The sequence below is a fragment of the Cydia pomonella genome, chromosome 14 (assembly GCF_033807575.1).
Source record: "Cydia pomonella isolate Wapato2018A chromosome 14, ilCydPomo1, whole genome shotgun sequence".
NCBI lineage: Eukaryota > Metazoa > Arthropoda > Insecta > Lepidoptera > Tortricidae > Cydia > Cydia pomonella.
Window position 1 is genome coordinate 5,470,866 of NC_084716.1, and position 10,715 is coordinate 5,481,580.

Sequence of the window (10,715 nt, forward strand, 5' to 3'; positions counted from 1 at the left end):
TAACGCAAAATTAAATCAACCGAAGCAATATATCTCACAAATAGTAAAGAATAATAATGTTATATTTAACCCGCAAAGTATTGCACAAGAATTTAACAATAATTTCATTGACCAAATTCAACCAATTAGTACAGTAATTAATGGCATTAACATGACTTATAACAATTTGACATTCAATTCACTTAATTCTTTATTTATGCAACCGACTATTACCGAAGACATAAAAATAATAATAACCTCTCTTAAAAATACGAACAGCACTGGCTATGACGGCGTTAGTACTATTATAATAAAGAAAGTTTCTGATATAATCTCACCTATTCTCAGTCATATCATAAACTTATCCATTACGTGTGGAGAATTTCCGGAGAAATTAAAGTTAACCATTGTAAAACCTCTTCATAAAAAAGATAGTAAAAAAAACATTAACAATTACAGACCAATAGCGCTAATTCCCGTATTTTCAAAAATCATAGAAAAATGTATTTATAACAGCGTATCAAATTACTTTGAACGCAATCATTTATTTGCTAATGAACAAAAAGGTTTCCGCAAAAGTATGTCGATCAATATGGCTATCTACGACCTAATTCAAACCGTCTTAAAGAATTTAGATAAAAAACGTCCAGTCTCTGCATTGTACATGGATATGTCGAAAGCGTTTGATTATGTTGACCATCGAATACTTTTGGACAAACTTTATCGCTACGGAATACGTGGTAATGTCCACTCTTTAATAAAATCTTATTTAAGCGGTAGGAGACAAATTACTCAAATTGATCAACTATGTCCTAAGTCAAAGATGGAAGTAACATATTCATCGGATATAAGAGAAGTTCGCTATGGTGTACCACAGGGGAGCGTTTTAGGGCCCCTGTTGTTTCTGATTTATATAAATGACATGCCAAAGGCAACTGATCATCCAATGGTTCTTTTTGCTGACGACAGCACCATTATATTTTCTGACAATGTTTTGCATTCTTATGAGGATGATATCAATAGAACATTAATTAAAATTATAGATTGGCTAACCAATAATAACTTGAGAATTAATTTGGACAAAACGAAACTTATGACATTTAAACAAAGGACTAATTACACACCTAATTTAACTGTAGATTATAAGGGGCAAAAAGTTGATGAGACAAACATGATAAAATTTCTAGGATTGTATGTAGACGATAAGCTGACATGGAAATATCAAATTGACTCTATATGTAAGAAATTAAACCAATATTCCTATGCATTATTTAATTTAAGAAAAAGAGTGAATCCATCTGCAGTGCTCACCGTTTACCATGCTTTTGTAACATCGACTTTAAGGTATGGATTAATATTTTGGGGTAACTCTACAGACCGGGAACTGGCTTTTCTCGCTCAAAAAAAGTGTGTAAGATCTTTGTGTGGTATTAGCATCGAAGAATCCTGTAAGCCTTATTTTCAAAATCTTAAGATCTTGACACTACCTAGTTTATATATTTATGAAATGTGTGTTTTTGTGAAATGTAACTCTCATCTATTCTTAAGCTTTAAAAGTTCAAGATTACGGGGTAAAATATTACATTCCGTTGTACCAAAGACAATGTTATTCCAAAAAAATGTGGTTGGAATGGCCCCAAGAATATTTAATAAAATACCTCAAAACATTCAAGTATTACAGCTTAACAAGTTTAAAAATGCCTTAAAACTATTGTTAGTTCAAAAGAGTTACTACTCTATAAAAGAATTTTTAGATGATAATGACTTGTAAATATGTACATACATTTATATTCCGACATGCATGCTCTCAAAATTTGTATGCCGTAAGGCCCCACATAGTGAAACTGACTAATCTGTAACATCCTATGTACACCTATGTTGGACAAATAAATAATTTTGTATTTGTATTTGTATTTGGCTCTCCAGCACCAGCAATGACGAATTACCGACATGAAACTTCTGCACAGATCAACTATGAAAGTGAACCCCGGGCTCCAATTAACTACCAGTCTAAACTCTCGCCAGGATACCAGAACCAAACTACGCCTATAAACTTTTCTGCTCAGATACCTTTTAACCCTGACGTGCCGTCCGGCTCGAGAGATGATAATTTTTTATCTGAATTTAATTATTAAAATTGATTCATTCAAGATAAAATATAATATATCGTTTTATTTATATTAGTTGTGTAGTACTTACCTTAAAGTTATCAGCAATCTTTCTTCGGCACTAAGACATTCCCTTAATCTTGTATTTTGTTTAGTAATCATGGGTGAAATAAGGCACAATAGCTCACGATAAGTTTGTTTTGACATCATGTACATTGCCTGAAATTTTGCATCATCTTGCGAGAGTTGTTGTTCCGCAACAAAAAGTCTGCAATTAATATTTTTTCTAATGTAGGGATGTAACCAATACTTTCTTCTTTTTTTGCGCAATCGCAAATACATATAACACGCTAATGTATCTTCCTCGGACGACGACATTATCTCGCGATAACGCAAACGTTTCTGCAAGATTCTATAGTTTTTATATCGACAGTACACTGGCAGTATATCGCTAAGTGAGGAGATCTTGTCGACATCAGTAAGCTCGCGGTAACGTATAAAATACTACATACTGATACCGCGTCGCCAAATGGGGAAAGGGCCTAAGTCGGCAGGCTCAGCGGCAGACTGCCGCCAAAAGTAAGCGCCTGAAATACTCTGCCTTGGAAGCCACCTACGACTTCGTGCCCGTCGCCGTCGAGACAGCCGGGCCCTGGGGGCGGGAGGCGCGTGAGCTCTTACGAGAGCTTAGCAAGCGACTCAGGGAAAAAGGAAATGACCCGCGTTCTGAGTCATGGCTTGTCCAGCATGTCTCCATCGCCATACAGCTTTTCAGCATCAGAATTTCTCCGGTTTGATCAGACAAAGTCCGCCGAGGTCTACTCCATCCAGCTCCACCTTCTACTTCTCCCTTATACACTCTCTTTATTAGCCTTCTTTCACTAATTCTTAACACATGTCGAAATCATCTCAACATACGGCTCGAAATGCAACTTTTTATAAGGAGTGACGAGCACTAGACCGTAATTCCCCTTAAGTGTAGTAATATTTTAGAAAAATAATGTTAAAAACTACAAATTACCGTACATACAAGCCGCTTGTGATTTCCTATATTTGTAAAGTTAATATTTCAATTCAGTTTTCAGCATTATGAGAAACTAAGTTCACGTATTAAGTCCGGCATCGCTTTGAAAACACTTACCCAAAATCCAACGCTTACACCATCAAATTTCACGAAATCAACCGGGCAGCCGAATGTATCGGGGTTTCCGTCCACCTGCTACCCAGCAATCCCCGATTACGAATACTAAAGAAATAGATTTTTTATCACCTAGAGACGTAGAACTCGATAAATCACAAGAAGTAGTGATGATACAAAAAAACGCCACAAGAACTATTAGGTAAAACTTCCATTACCAGTATTACCACTATGTCAGATAAAGTAAACGATATTTTTACACAATTAGGAGAAAAACTGCCTTATATCACGCCAGATGTCGTATAATCGACTGTGCTTAACCTCAACTTGTAATCTGTCAAATCCTATTGTTTTTTTGTAAACAATTAATGTGAACATTTTTTTTTGATATTTCTGATACGAAATGACAGTGCAGTGCTCTAAATTGCAAAAATAAAGGTGTACATGATTTTCCAAAAGATCGAAAGCGTACAGCGCAAACGGGACTCAGTCAATCTGTGTTCTTATTATAGGACATTCTTCTATAATATTTAAGTATTTATTTATATTTATATAGGGATTTTTACTATTAAAACATGATTAAAATATCAAGACCATTTTAATATTTATTTTGCCAGCTTAATGCGCCATTTGTTATGAAGTATTCAGCAAATTTATCTCGTACAGTTTTAGCCGCTAAGGTTGCTCTTCTAGGTATTTTCCTAATTGGTACTAGTGATGTAATTCCGTTTTGATCATTTCGCCACAAGCCAGCTTGAAACTCACCGTCAATTTCGGTATCGAAAGTTGCATGCGTCGTATAAATCTGTTTTGAATTCTTACTCCTCCTCATAAAGTTATGTAGCAAAACACATGTCATAACGATAACTGATACTTTTTCTGGTGCCAGCATAATTGGAGATCTAAGTATGCGAAAAACAGAAGACATTATCTCAAACACATTTTCCACGATTCTGCGGGCGCGCGATAAACGGTAGTTGAATACTCTCTCCTTTGTCCCTTTATCATGAATCCCGGGGTACGGTTTCATCATGTTTTCCGTTAATGCAAATGCACTATCTGCTACTATCACGTAGGGCAGAGGGTCATTTTTAAGTGGAAGAGGTTTATCCGGCGGAAAATCTAGTGCTTTGTCTTTAATTTTTTGGTACATGCTGGAGTTTCGGTAGACTCCACCATCACTAATTCTACCTTGGCACCCTATGTCCACATATGTAAAATTATAGTTAGCATCTACTAATGCTAATAGCACCACACTAAATGTTCCGGGGAAATTGAAATATGCTGTACCACTGTGAATGGGGCTCTGTATTAATATGTGTTTTCCATCAAGCGCACCAATGCAATGTAGAAAATTACACAATCAAATTTTAAAATATATTAATGTCAAGTTTACTTTTTCAGGACACCGTTGATCTTGATGTTGAACTAACCGAAGAGGAAGTAATTATTCAGGAAGATAATGTAACTGATCGTGAATATGAATCTACTGCTGACACAATTGTTTTCAAGAAGCCAAACAATAAAAGGGATCTAAATAAGAGAAAAATTGAAAATCAAATTGACCAAGCTTTCGAAAAAAAATAAGTGCAGAGCCAGAACTAGTTGAAGATGAATGCACTTTATACAAAAAAATTATTATGTGCAAAGTTAAAATCCATGGACACATTGACTCGTGACATCGCCATGCATGAGATTGATAATGTAATGTTTCGCTTAAAACAACAGCAAGCGTTCCCACGATTTCAGAGTCCCCCTAATCAACCATATGCAGGATTTCACTTGCATCCAAATCCAATAGCTTCTAATTATTATCAAAACAGTATTCAGTATTCATTTATTTCTTGCTTCCATGGTACATTTTTAGGCAGTAGTTACACATTTCTTACGGTATCACATGGACCCTGAATAGGGTGTAGCAAATACAAAACAATTTAAGTAACTTACAAAGTTATTTAACATAATATAGTGGATTTTACAAACTTATAACTAACATAACCTATACATGTATCATCATCAATCATGCAATCTTCAGTTGGTTATCAAACATCATTTTCTCAACAAAAAACTAACTTTCAGCCATCTCCACAGTCTCATTCTCAACGGCGAGGAAATATTCAGTCATCTCCACAGTCACATTCCCAAGAATATTCAGACTTCCAGCCGTCTCCACAGTCACATTCTCAATAATCTGTAGACTTCTTCTGTAGAAAAACTTAAAAGAAGTTTTAAACGAATTTCTCATTACATAAACCAATAAAATATTATCATTTTTTCATTTTGTAATTCCCACCGAAGAAATAAATTCAATTACTACTGATAATGGTGGTAATATGAAAAAAATGACGAAACTGATGAAAGGTAACTTTTGTACCGACGACGACGACCTTAATCTTGAAAATGATGAAAAAGACAATAGCGATGAAGGCGAGAACGCTGATGAAGAGCTAATTGCATTAAATGAATTAACAGACGTGGAACTTTCTTCAACAGAGGGATGCTGTGTGCGGCACATACCATGCAACTAGCAATAAAAGACGCCATTGAAAACGATGTAGAGGCTCAATCACCGTTGGATTTAGCAAGGAAAATTGCTAGAACCTTGCGAACACCTTCTAATAGAAAGTTATTGAAGTTGGCTAACTTAAAAGTCCCAATTATAAACTGTGCTACTCGGTGGACATCTGAATACAACATGCTTCTGCGTTTACAAGATCTAAGAACTTTTTGTGACAGCATGGAGTCCATAGCAAGGTTGGTGTCATCCGCATTTTAGGAGGAAATTTCAGATACGTTGACTTGCTTGGAGCCTTTTCATATCTGTACCATAGTGTTACAAACAGAGCAGCGCACCATAGGTGATTTTTATATATCATGGATTAAGTGTAAGTCAAAGATTGATTCCATGCATAACGCATTTGCTTGCAGCTTACGTGCAGCCATGCAAAATCGACAACAAAAAGAGACAGATGTATATGTATATGTTCGAATTCCGCCGATTGTAACGCGAGACACTTTAAATCGTAAGTCTTTCTACAATTTATATTTGAACATTCCATGTATTGTAGACTAAAAATCTTCACCCCACATCCACTGAAATAGAGCTTTAATCTATTGCGCCTGCCATCAAAAATGCCCCGAAACTATAAAAGAAAACATCCCGATAGATGCAACATAACTGCGCAACAATTTGAAGCGGCAACGTTATTTATTGCCCAAGGCGTCAACGTCAAGCAGCAGCTCAAGCAGGAATGAAAGAAAGTACCTTGAGGAAACGCTTGAAGGTTTGATAAGTGGCTATCGAATAAGACTGATAATAATAATAAGACTAAGACTACAAAGAGTAAGACTTCTAAAGATAAGACTGCGAAAAAGTGCACAAAATCTACTTCAAATAAAGAGCCAGTAGACGAAAACGATTACTATTGCCCCTTTTGTTATGGCAAATGTGAAGATCCACCTACAGAAGACTGGATTAAGTGTAGCCTTTGCAATAGCTGGTGGCACGAACAGTACACCAGCTTCGAGCGGGGTAATTTCATTTGTGATAAATGCACTGAGTAATTATGTTAAGCAAGATTATTTTTATGAATAAGACTGCTAAGCTACGTTGATTTTTCTTTTAGATAAGTCTATGACTGTTAACGTTACTGCAACCTTTATTTATCGAAGGAGTTAGTGATTTTTTATTGATAAAGATATTTACATAAGATATAAATATTATGTTGATTGTTTCGCAAAACTCTATTAATGTTAATGACATACTTAATTAGATTTGCTCCTAACCTAAAGGAATGTTTAAGTTTTATTAATATTTGTATTAAATACAATTGTATTTGTTGTGCTGTGATTTATTACAATTGCGTATGATTACCCGCACTGATGTGTATTTCTACCCCATTTTGACTGTGCTAGAATTTCGTCAATTGCTAAAAATGAGTGCCAAGTAGGAGGTCTGTTGTTTATGTTAATTATAGATTAATAAACGCTTTGACAAATCAACAAGTTTTGTTTGATTATATTGCTAATTTTAGATGTTACAACGGTTCAAACCTTAAGTGCGCACACTTGGAACGCATGACTCTAGAGGCAGTAGTGAGATGAAAGTAAGGAATGACGAAAAAATTGCACTTACGACGTGGTTGGCCCTTCGGCCGCGTACGCAACCAGAGCTTCGTAACCAGATGCGATCGAAAACTATTTCTGCCTTGTACGAAACCGGTTGCGATCAAAAACTAATTCCGTCTTACTAGTTATCAGTTACGATCGAACACTTTTCTTTGTTGTACGAAACCTTTCGACCGTTGATAAAGTCAGCTAAGATTATATTTATACACCTTGTTATACAGTATAAGTACTGTACACGTTATATATCTAGTCAAAAATCAGAACACAAAAATTGTACCAGTTGATAATATTCAAATATTTTGTTGGCAAATACAATGTAACCTCGTTCCTTAAAAGACACTGGCTTAAGAGACATGGAGCACTGACATTCAGGATAAGAAATTATCATGAGTATCATGACAAAATATTTGAAAAAAACCTATAGCTAGATGGCCCAGACATTGGTTTCGTATAAGAACGAGAAGTGTTCGATCGTAACTGGTTACGGGTAAGACGAAATTAGTTTTTGATCGCAACCGGTTTCGTACAAGGCAGAAATAGTTTTCGATCGCATCTGGTTACGAAGCTCTGGTTGCGTACGCGGCCGAAGGGGTGGTTGGATATCAAACCAGTCTTGTTGATGTCCACTTGTTATGACGATGAAAAAACCGATTCATGTGAGCGCTGGTCTAAGAAAAAGAAATGTTACGAGACAATACACGACCTGAAGTCATAAAGATGTATAATCAAAATATGGGCGGCGTCGATCTTGCCGATCATATGCTTTTAGTCTGCCCTGCTCGCAATCGGACAAAAAAATGGACGATTCGTGTGATTTCGCATCTTCTTGATTTAGCAGTTGTAAGCGTTTGGTTGCGGTACAGATCAGTGCTAATACAAAAAGTTATTATAACAACACAACAAAAAGGTATCCTAAAAACAAATGATGCAACTAAGATCATATAAGTTGGACTTGGGCATGAAATTAATCGCGGAAAATTAAGAGAAAGATGAGGATGACCGCTTTTCTGACTATGAAGAACTGGAGCCAAAGCATTAAAAGCGCAGGATATTAATTAACCCTGTTCCTACCCAGGAAAGTAGAATAAAACAAGCTGCTCCTCTGCCAAGATATAATACCGAAAAGCAACATCGTTGCCGCAAGCCTGGCTGTGACAAAAAGACAACGGTAGTTTGTCAGAAATGCCAGATATTTTTCTATAACTTAATGATTTTAGGAAAATGTTTAGGAAAATGTGTGAGGTGACAGCGGGGGGCAGCCGAAGTGATGACGTGACTTACTAGCCATAGCCACCGCGGCAATGGCTCGGCTCCGATTACATTCTTGTATAGTTTTTAATATTAAAATCATAGTATGTAACTACATTGGAGTTCATTCATATTTAGCATCCACAAAACTGGATAGCCCCTAAATTTCGTCTTATACTGCTCTAACAAACATCTGTTTTTAAATACAGAAAAATGCTTTGTTATTACTTTTAATCGGAAACAGAATCCTATCATTTACAATTATAATTTATCTAGTATTAACATAGCGCGAGTATCTTCCATTAAGGACTTAGGCGTCACTATGGACTCGCAATTGAACTATAATGAAAATAAATAAATAAATATTGATAATCTATGTAGGCGTGCTTCGTGTCGGGCAGCCCTTCAAACGGCCAAACACTTATAAATTATTATTTTATTCTTTAGTTAGGAGTATCCTTGAATTCGGAAGTGTAATTTGGACACCACAATACCAAGTCCATATTGTACAAGTAAATTGCATATGCATCGTATTGCTCATTTGCCCCATCAGCATTTAGTTTATATAAAAGTGTTGTAATTAGTCAATAAGTACCTATTCATTCACTAAATATTCACGTTCGCTATTATATAAGTGTGCACACCTATCATGTTATAATAAAGCAAGTTTATCTCAAGAATTCGTCTTTCGTGTTTCACATTACTATCAAGATATTTATCAAGTAAATGTTAAAGTTAGCAAGTACTCTAACACATATCGACCGTCTGGAAAGGATACAAAACATTTTCCTAAAATCATTAAGTTATAGAACAGGTATTTATTTCGTAAATTCTACATTGTCGGCAAAACATTTTGGTGTGCCTTCCCTTTTTAACCGTGGGATATACTTAGACGTCATGTTTTTGTTTAAAATGCTTAAAGGTATTATTAATTGTCATAATCTCTTAAGTTTAATTACTTTCAGTTGTCCGCATCTCCCCTTACGCCCTCGATCGCGGTTTCATATCAGTTTCTCTGTGAAGAACTACTCCAGACATACTTTTTTCAGACGAGTTCCGAGTTACTATAATAAACATTAAATTTATACGATGTAGTTTGCAATCAAAAGTTTCAAAGTTCATCAGGCTAGTATAAAAAATATAGTTAAACATAAGTTGTTTTAGTATCCATGTACTTATATATTTATGTTGTATGCAGTTCATTTTCCATCTGATACATTTGATTTACTTATACATTAGATGTACTTGTACCTGTAAGTACTTATTTCAGTTAACATAATTTATAAGTATGAACCTCCAGGTCTTTTTGTTGCCTTGTTCTTTTGTTGCAGTACATTTGTATTGCCTTTTTAATGTGTTAAGTACCTGGGCGACCGAGCTTTGCTCGGTTATAACTATTTATTGTAATATGGTGGTGTATAGGTGATAAAAATGTAGTTAAGATTATCACCTATACACCACCATATTACAATAAATAGTTATAACCGAGCAAAGCTCGGTCGCCCAGGTACTATATATATACAAGAATTGCTCGTTTAAAGGTATAAGATATGACTGTTTGGTTCCTGAACTAAAAAAAAAATATTGAACCTGGTATCTGATATTGTAAATTAAAGTAATAAGCCCAAACATTCTGTATAAAAGAATACTTAGTATTAGTAGTCACCACAAAAATCTTTTTTAATGTTCAATACCAATAAAAATACCTAAATAAATATGAAGCAGGTTTAATTTTTAATATCATTTATTGCAAAGCATGGTACATATTTATATGACTACTAATACTAAGTATTCTTTTATACAGAATGTTTGGGCTTATTACTTTAATTTACAATATCAGATACCAGGTTCAATAGACTAGCACATAAGCAATTTTTTTAGTTGCGTTATGTTAGACACTTTAAAACTATTTTCCTAAGTTAATCCTTGACAAAATAACTATGATGTGCACAACACAACCAAGTTAGCCTATCTATAATGGTTACCAAAAATTCAAGAAGTACAATCTTCAGATATTTGTTCCTTAAAAGACTTCCCCTATCAATACTCTGAACTCCAAGAACATTAGACACTGTATGACTGTAACCAACTCACAATTGCTGACAGTAAAATAG

At 35.1% G+C, this 10,715-nt stretch overlaps 1 long non-coding RNA gene across 1 annotated transcript; it reads left to right on the plus strand.

Annotated features, from left to right (window-relative positions):
- The first annotated feature begins 5,908 nt into the window (after positions 1 to 5,908).
- On the plus strand, positions 5,909 to 7,944 carry LOC133525271 (uncharacterized). The gene is made up of 2 exons (XR_009800552.1): positions 5,909 to 5,979; positions 6,154 to 7,944. It is a non-coding gene; the product is annotated as an uncharacterized LOC133525271 (long non-coding RNA).
- The last annotated feature ends 2,771 nt before the right edge of the window (positions 7,945 to 10,715 follow it).